Source organism: Saimiri boliviensis, chromosome 3 (assembly GCF_048565385.1).
Source record: "Saimiri boliviensis isolate mSaiBol1 chromosome 3, mSaiBol1.pri, whole genome shotgun sequence".
In the NCBI taxonomy this organism is placed as follows: domain Eukaryota; kingdom Metazoa; phylum Chordata; class Mammalia; order Primates; family Cebidae; genus Saimiri; species Saimiri boliviensis.
In genome coordinates, this window is record NC_133451.1 from 67109314 (window position 1) to 67118172 (window position 8859).

General features: G+C 36.1%; 1 protein-coding gene across 3 annotated transcripts in view; it reads right to left on the bottom strand.

The window, feature by feature from the left end:
• The window catches only part of RASSF6 (Ras association domain family member 6), a 48741-nt gene extending 42373 nt beyond the window's left edge, over nt 1–6368 (bottom strand). For all 3 annotated transcript variants that reach the window (XM_010342594.3, XM_074396261.1, XM_074396262.1), the window contains exon 1: nt 6030–6368. The gene's annotated coding sequence lies outside the window, so the exon portion shown is untranslated. The remainder of the gene's footprint in view (nt 1–6029) is intronic.
• Between the last annotated feature and the right edge of the window lie 2491 nt (nt 6369–8859).

The window sequence follows — 8859 nt, forward strand, 5'->3', positions numbered from 1 at the left end:
CTATGCTGAAGTAACTCATAGCCAGCTTCAGAAGACTTCAGAAGATGTGATGAAATGATTTCCAAGGCTCTTACATTATTCTCTGAGTTATAGAGAAGACAGTTGAATAGAATTTAATGTAAGAAAATAAAAACAGGATAAAATTTTCATTCATAGGCATCATATAATATTTGAGTAAGAAATAATATTGATCCTGTTTGATCTAAAAATTAGCTAAATAAAATATTCAAACAGTTTAAATCTGAAAGGTCAGAACATGATTTGGTAAAAGTCCCATCGTTAGTATTAATAGTGAAGTGAAATACAAAAGTTAGCTGGGTATGGTGGCACATACTTGTAATCCCAGCTACTTGGGAGGCTGAGGAATGCGACTCACTTAAACCCGGAAACGGAGGTTGCAGTGAGCCGAGATTACCCCACTGCACTCCAGCATGAGCAATAGAGTGAGACTGTCTCAAAACAGCAGCAGCAGCAGCAGCAGCAGCAGCAGCAACAGCAGCAGCAGCAGCAGCAACAACAAAAACAACAACAGAAACAAAAAAAAGAAAAAATAAAGGACAAAACAAACAAACACATTGAAGTGAGGCATAGATCTATGAATTTAAAGTCTCTCATCCTCATCTTCCCATTCCCATTTACCATGATTCATAGCAAATTAAAACCTGCTAGGGCTCTTGTAAAAATCTTCTAAATTATAAAGACTTGGTAGATGTAAGCATCTGAGCAAGTGTTCTCAAAGACTTAAGAGGAAAATAACAGAGAAGTCATGAATAGCAAAGAGGAAGAGAATTTATGAAGAAAGAAAAAATTACAGGTCTAGAAGCCTGGTGGTCTTACTTGGGATGCTCACAGTTATTTTCGTAGAATGTAATACACTACAACTTGAGGAGGAAGATGGTTGTTACAAATCTATGTAGACCCTTAAGCTGGAGATTATTGACTTAGATTGTGTGTAAAATAAGATCACTTATTTAATAAGTTTGGTCATTTGCTTTTTCATTTTGTCCAGAAACAATGGAGCTGGAGAGACAGGAAATTAGATAGGTCAGCAATTAAGTCCTGGAGAAATAAAAAGCACTGGAAATATTAGGAGAGGTAGAATTGGTCAGAGCAGGTCAATGAGATCTAGAGCCTGAGGAGGCATCAGTGTCGGAAAGCATCAGCGTTCCAGCAATGCTGAGACCTGAGATCATCGGAAGCATCTGTAGCTCACCACCCGCTGCTCTGCATTCCTGCCTAGATGTGGGCTTGCCAGGACTTACAAGTTACCTTGTGACCAGAATGAGGCCAGAGGACAGGAAGTAAATTCTAGTACAAATTAAATCAAATGGGTCAGTCATTTAAAGTAATTTCCTGTTACCCATGCATGGGTTAATTAAATGGTTATGTGTCTAAAAGTGGAAAATTTGGTTCACTCATTTGTATATTCAACAAATATTTCATGAGTTCCTTCTCTGCACCTGCTACCATGCTAGGCATATAACCTGTATCAATATCTGTAGCCTCTTATTTCTGAGACCATAAGGTGCACAAAATGTCACAATACTCATGATTTTACAAAGATAATTATATATCTTTGTATATATTATATATAACACAATTTTATATATTATATATACAATTATATATAACATATATACATATATACACACATATACACACACATATATATAAAACTTCCCTGTAGTTAGCATCTGTATATATGTATGTATATATACAACATGTATGTATATGTATATATACACACTATATATATACATTTCCTTTTTTTAGAGACCTAGATACTGGATGGAATTATAGATGCTTTGTGTGTGTGTGTGTGTGTATATATATATATATATATATATATATATATATATTACAAATACACAGTATATGTAATATATAATATATACAGGTGCTAACTTCTCTGTATTTCCCAGCCAAAGACAATTTCTCTTGCTTCTGAACTGTCACAGGAAATTTTCTGTAGCTCTCTAATTACTTATTGCTTTCTCTCTCTAACCATATTTTATTTTAGTTAATTTGACTACTAGATCCTTTAGAACATAATTATTGCTATTTCATTTTTGTTTCTTCTAAAGTGAGTGAATATAAGCAGGCATGTAGATAAAACATACACAAAATATTGAATACATCCAACATACAGAGAGGTATATTATAATATTAATAAAATTAAAAGCTAAGAGATTATCAGTGATGATGATTATTTTTTATTTTTTATGCACTTTCTAAGTCATATACAAGGAATATATGTTACATCTCTCTCACACACATCCCCAATAAAAGCTACTTAAAAAAGAACAGAAAGTATCACCCTAGAATAGCAAGTGTGTTTTCAATTACGAGATAAGACTATACTAAGGACTGTAGACATGGAGAATCTTTTTAATAAAATATTGTTTCAGCTTGAAGAAGCATTAGAAAGTTACAATTATGTACTCATCTCCAAAATAAAGCTGTTTTCTCAAGTTATGACCTGGAACTTTGGAGTAGAGAAGAGCAGAGTCATATGCAATTACATCACTTCAAGAAAATGAGACAAAGCCTCTATAAGTCCCTCCAGTATCTATTTCTCTAAAAAAAGGAAGAGTTAACAGAGTGATGGTTTCTGGGAAACATTTGGCTTCATATTTTTTCTTAAAATGTGCTTTATTTGCAGAGACAGTAAAAGTAAAAGTTGGCATATACAAATTATCACTTACTTAAGTGATATTGGTTGCAGTCCGCAATTGTTGGTTTTGAGACAGAAATAATGTATTATAATCCTTGAATCTAAGAGAGGGCTAAACAGGATATGGATCAAACACCCTTCTATGTGAACGTGCCACTGCCCTCAGTTCAAGTGGAATATAATTGGAAATGTCAAACCTTTACTATTCTGTTGCAAATTTACATGGTACCAATGCCATGCATTTTATTCTGCTCAAGGTGCCCTCAGGGAGTTAAAGAAAGCAGAAATAGTAGGAGAAGCAAATTTGTACTAAGGCACTGAAAGCATCTTGCTACCACTGGGTCTGGGAGTTGCTGCTTAGTCTGCCAGCAGCATCTTCTGGAATTACTGGTGTGGTGGAGCTCAAGGATTTTCTGCTTCACCTGAGCTTCCCAGGATAAATTCTAAGGTTGACTTCACAAAGATCACAATTCATTTTTCCTGTTTGTCTACTGGCTGCAAAAGAATTGACACTCTACTCTTGAGCTCCTTTATTAGGCTCTGAGAGATGATGAGTTTTTCCTTTAACCATCTATGCTATTAAGATAACACCCTTGTTACTTAAATAGGACAACTCCTAGAAGCAGTGGTATTAGTTAAGTTAGGTAGTTGAGATTATGTTGTGAAAGTAAGGAAATCACTATAACTGATCATTTTAAAGATATAAATTAATTTTTGCAACAGAATAACTTTAGTGTAAAGGGAGAATATTCAGAATTCCTTTCTCAGAGGTTGTAGTTTCAAATGGCCTATATTAAATATTTTAAAAATCTAAGCTTTTATATGAAACCTATCACTAGCAACTGTGAATCCCCCATCTACGTTGTAATAAATGAATCTATATAAGCAAATGGATGGTTAGCATTAGGTTTCTATTTAAATTAAAAGTATAGGATGCTTCTTATTTTAGAAAATTAAAACAAGAGTTAGGTATAGAACTTTAACTGCATGCCTAAAATACATGTTACATACATATTACATTATGAATATAACTGGAAAAGTTAATTTTTTTTTAGCATTGTTGAGTCTCTGTCACTCTCTTCTCTCTTTCTCTCTCTGATTGACCAAAACATTTAATAGTCTATAATAAAATGTTATGCACATTAGAAATAGTAGAAAAACTTTATAAAGTTTTAATCTAAATCTATCTGTCTAAACAGATTTTAACTAGGTAGACTTACACCAAATTATGTGGTTAAATAGATTGATCTCAAATGAATTTCAAATATGGTTAAGTAAATATATCTCAATTGAGGCTACTATTTTTCATTTAGACCAGGCGTCCCCAAACTTTTTACACAGGGGGCCAGTTCTCTGTCCTTCAGACCATTGGAGGGCTGCCACATACGGTGCTCCTCTCACTGACCACCAATGAAAGAGGTGCCCTTTCCTGAAGTGCGGTGGGGGCTGGATAAATGGCCTTAGAGGGCTGCATGTGGCCCGCGGGCCATAGTTTGGGGACGCCTGATTTAGACAAATGTCTATTAATAAATATAAAGGCAATAAATTGGTTGAAGGATATATAACAACATGTAAATTTAGCATAAAAGTATATTTCCACTTTGAAAAATGTTTATTGAATATTGAACTCTAACTTATTCTTATTCTAAATCAATTTGACTATTTTGTAAGTTTTAAGCTAAACTGTACTAAAAACGATCAGACCCCAGAGGACAATAAGGTAGCAAGCTTCAGCTAGGTTGGTTTTAGAATTCTATCCACAATTCTCCAGTCAATATCTAATTATGAGCACACTGGAGAATTTCCACTCTGTAATTTGAAAAAAGAATCCATTAAAACACTGATGATATTAAGTTAGGGTATACTGAAAATGATTTGGTTGTTTTATTTAATAAAATAACAAGATAAAAGTGACATCAATAGAAATAACTAGTCATAGATGCTAAGTTGTTGCCCTCAAAAAATTTAACAACATTAATATCTAACAGCATTGACAAAAGTGCCCTTTAAGTAAAACTTTATAATATAAAGTCACTTTCCTGTAATTCAAGCTTAAGAGGTAGAGACTGACAAAACACAAATATAATTTTTTCATGTTTCTTGTCCATCAACACAAATGAAAGATCACTTCAGTATAAACAATTCAATATGTGCTAAAATATAAGGACATGGATTATATGATCTAAACTGATGAATGTTATTCCAAAGCAGTCTCCTTTATGAAACTCAAATGGCATGAATCCCACAATTACAGTTACATGAGAGTCTGTGTAACTCTCTTACTCTAAAATTCTATTTCTTTTTAGAAATAACAGATTAACATAAATCTGAGTTTTTCAAAAGAAACGTAATTGAGTAGCAAATATCTGAATTTGCCACCACATACTCTATCCGAAAAATGGAAAGAAGCCAGGTCATTTTGTTGCTACGCAGAGAGGTGATCCTAGCCCACCTGTCACCTGCTTGCCTGGCCTGGACCGACTCTCTGGGAAGCAGTTCAATTCCAGCATCCTAATACATACTGTCTGGTCTCCCCAGTTCAGCTAGCTCTCCCTGATAACTGCTCCTTTGGCAGAGCAGCTTATTCTTAATGCTAACAGGAGGTACCATTTACAGAACACTTGCTAAGGGTTCAGTTTCCACCAAAGAAAGCCCTATGTGGCAGATCCTTCCATGATGTTTGTATAGACAAACTTCTGAGGCTTAGGCTAAGAAACTAGCAAAGGGGCAAACTAATAAATGACAAAGCCAAGCTTTGAACCTATCACCCTCCTGCTTCAGAATTCATATCCTTATCTCGTGGACTCCTTTTTAATTATTTATGATTATTCTTTAATTGTTTGGTGAGAGCTTATATTGAAAATTCAGTTGTTGATTTTTTGGGGCCGAGGATGCTTTCCGTCACTTTGTATAAACAAATGAACGTTTAGCTGAACCCTCATTTAAGATCTTTCCAGTGTGATGATTCAACACAATATTCTAACCATAAGAATACTCAGAGGAAGGGACAGGGGTGTCATTCAGGAGTCTAGTATCTTTGTATGAGTAAGCGCCAGGCAGAATTACAGGTAAAGGGCTCATTGAACTAAAGGGAGGAGGGGTTCTGTGGTCACATTTACCTCCAAGCCCTTCTCTGCACCCTTTCCCACCTGTCTCTCCCCTCTCCCCCTCCCACCCTACAAGCTTACTTTGGTTAGGAAAGCATATTCTGAGAAAATCAAAAGGAAAAGTGATGTGCGGGACACATACATACACTCGACTTTGCTGCCTATGGATTCTACTTTCTAATAACTTGCCCTTAACCTGACCCCAGGGAGTGGATTAGAAAGTTCTCTCCCCTACCCCCATTTTTCACCTGTTATTCACACTGTGAGCAGGAAGAGTCTTTTCAACATCGTTGTTGGGCTGAGCTTGCTCCGCGGTTTGTTCCCGGCTGGGTCAGGAACTCTGGTTGAAGGAAAGCGGTGTCCTGTCTCTGCTGGTGCTGGGACTTCGCAAGTCACTCACCTGTAGGGGAGGTCCTAGGCCCGCGCGGGCGGAGGGGCGGCGCCTGTCTCCTCCCGGAGCCGGGCTCAGCTGGGCGACCGCAGTGTCCCCTACGCGGTCAGCAATCCTAGAGCCCAGTGGAGCCCAAGGAGCTGTTAATTACTTCTCCTTTTCTCCACAGCAGGGAAGTGTAAGAAACCTGAGCCACTCCCTGTGCCTCAGTGCATGTTGGGAGTGTTTACTTTCTTTCTTAGGAACAGCTGATAGTTACACTTCTTTGCTCTCTGCCACACTTCTTGAGAAATGAATGGACATTCTAGTTAACGCTTTAACCACGGGATTTGACTGATGCTGATCTCTATTCTCTGGTTCACCCAGACTGTAGGCAATTGGTCTATGTGAAATGGCACCAACCAACACTGGCACACCATTAGTCACACGTCTTTCTTTTTAAGATTTTTCTTTTTCAATTTGAGATTTGTTAATTTTCTTTTCCTTGTTCTTTTGCTCACACATTTCCCTGCCAGCACTTTTTCACCCAGAGCACTGTTTCACATTTCAGGGTGCACTAGGACCACCTGTGGATTCTACTAAGCACAGGTACCCATCGGCCTCACCACCTGTGAGACTGTGATTTAGTAGGTCATGGGTACACTTCGGGTATTTATATTTTTTACAATCTCTACAGAAGAAACTGGTAGACATCAAAGTTTGAAAATGAACGTAATAAAACGAAACAGTGGAAATAAATAATAATTCAGTCATTATCTACTGGATTGGATTTGGGGGCTTTGTTTTTGCCAATATCTCCTATTTCAAAAGGACACCGAAAAGGCTTTGAAACTGTTAAGTGACAGGTGTAGTGGAAATATGAAGTGCCTTTACACACACACACACACATTTTTTAACAATCAATTTTATTTTACTGGTTTCCTATATAAAGCAGCTATTCATAATTTTTTAAACATAACAGATTATTTTACAAATGTAAATCTGAGAGCCCTCAAAAGAAATTCAATCTGATTTCTACAAAGAGTTCAGCAGGCAAAGTTAATTTCTGGTATCCTTCCTGTTCAAACTCCAGACAAACAGAATGACTAACCTGTCACTCTAGATGTTCAGGTTGCCTGTTTGGCATAGCACTTTAGTAGGATCCTATATGCTCAAAAGGTGAGGCAGGCCAGGGACAGTGACTCATGCCTGTAATCTGAGCACTTTGGGAGACTGAGGCCAGTGGATCATTTTAGCCCAGGAGTTTAAGACCAGCCTGAGCAACATGGCAAACCCCTGTCTCTAAAAAAAAAGAAAAAAAAAATTAGGCCAGCATCATGGCATTGTAGTGCATGCCTGTAGTCCCAGCTACTTGGGAGGCTGAGGTGGGAGGATCACTTACGCCTGAGAGATTGAGGCTGCAGGGAGCCAAGGTAGCATCACTGCACTCCAGCCTGGATGACATAGCAAGACCTTGACTTGAAAAAAATGAAAAAAATCAGGCAGTTTATCTATTTTACTTGTGTTGTGTAAAGAGCAGGAACTATTAGATTTATCATTCTTTGAGCTAATGGTTTTATTGGATCACAATCAGAGATTTTATAATCTTATGTAAGAACATGTGTGACTTAGTATTACTTGCAAATATCAGTTTGATTGTCATGCTGGCTCCATAACTCTCTGGTATGTGGCTGCTGATATGGACTTACCTTTGAATGATGACTAGCAGAACCTGGAGTGTTTACAGCACTAGGTTCCAGAATATCTTGCTCAAATCCATGCTCCATCTCCATTGTCTGTGCTTGAAGTGGATCATTTACTTATTGTCAATATCAGGGCAATATTCTTTCTCATCTTTATTGGCAAGCATTCCTGAAAACTTTATTCTGATTATTGCTTTCTAACTGGTTTTCTTTAGTTCAAGGCTTAGTGACTTCTTTTGTTTTTTTAGTATTGTATCATTTGTAAATATGTAATTTTTATTTGGTAATATAAAAAGTATATAATTGCACGCATGCAATGTGGAAAATTTGAAAAACATAGAAATGCAAAGGACAAAATCACCTCTAATTCCATCTCTTAAGTGTAATTGTCATAAACAATTTGTTGAATGTATTTATTGACTTATTTTCCCTGTGGATGTTTATCATAATGCTATTAAATTTGGTTTGTTGGTTTATAGCCTGTTTTCATCACATCAAACATAGTATGAAAAATTTACCACAAATTAGTCAGTTTTTTTCCTGCAGTATAATTTTAACTAGCTGCTTTGTACTGCAGCAAATGAAAATACCATTACTTATTTAATCATTATGATAAAGTTATATTGCTATAAACAACACTGCAGTGAATGTTTACATATGACTGCACATAACCATGACTATACTTTTTAGGTACATTTCAAAAATTGAAGTTGCCAGATGTAAGGCAATGTGCATTTTAAAGAATTTCTCTCCTTTAAAAAATCATCATCAGTTTTATACTCCCAGGGCAGCTAATGTGGGTAATTATATTTATTTTAAACATTTATTAATTTGAAAGGTAAAAAATCCATATATTTTTTTAAATATATATATTTTTGGACTGGTAAGTTTGGGATTCTGTAGACTTTGCATTTTTGCTTTATTGTTTATTAGACTCTTTGTTCATCTCTTTCCTTACTGATTTATAAGTTCTCTTTACATATTAAACATATCAACTCTTCATCA